This window comes from Nematolebias whitei, chromosome 1 (genome assembly GCF_014905685.2).
Source record: "Nematolebias whitei isolate Nwh7 chromosome 1, NemWhi1, whole genome shotgun sequence".
In the NCBI taxonomy this organism is placed as follows: domain Eukaryota; kingdom Metazoa; phylum Chordata; class Actinopteri; order Cyprinodontiformes; family Rivulidae; genus Nematolebias; species Nematolebias whitei.
Genome location: NC_056498.1, coordinates 70,626,212 through 70,626,763, shown reverse-complemented (window position 1 = coordinate 70,626,763; position 552 = coordinate 70,626,212). Strand labels below are relative to the sequence as shown.

Here is a 552-nt window from a genome sequence, read left to right as displayed (position 1 = left end):
ATATATATATATATATATATATATATATACAGTAGTCCCTCGTTTATCACAGGGGATCAATAACCTGAAGCCCCGCAATAAGCAAAAAAACGTGAAGTAGGAAATAGTAGTACAAGTAGTAAGTAGTAGTTTATTTTTGTATTTATTTACACACATTTATATATTTATATATATATATATATATATATATATATATAATATGTGTGTGTGTGTTTTAAACCCTTCACCCACTCTTGCAGTATTGTAAACAATGTTTCTAAACTCTAAACGCTCTAAAAGAGCACAACGTGTCATAATCTCAGCTCTCTGCCTCATCTGCTCTGTTCCACCTGCAAGCGTTCTTGGCCACGCCCACTTGTCCGCTTTGCACGGAGATCAGCTGATCAGCTGCAGGTGGAAGCATTTTCTGAAGCTGTGAGCTGCACAGAGGTGCTAAATAATTTTAAATTGTTCATTTAGTTTTTTTAAATTCCATGTCAATCATGTGGCTCATCCTTCAATCAGTCAATTGTGTGTCATGTCCAATCTTACTTTGAAAAACCGCGATAGAGC

General features: G+C 35.3%; 1 protein-coding gene across 2 annotated transcripts in view; it reads left to right on the top strand.

Moving 5' to 3' along the window:
* The window catches only part of LOC119413413 (LIM domain-binding protein 3), a 114,568-nt gene that overhangs the window by 70,721 nt on the left and 43,295 nt on the right, over window positions 1–552 (top strand). The window lies entirely within an intron of this gene.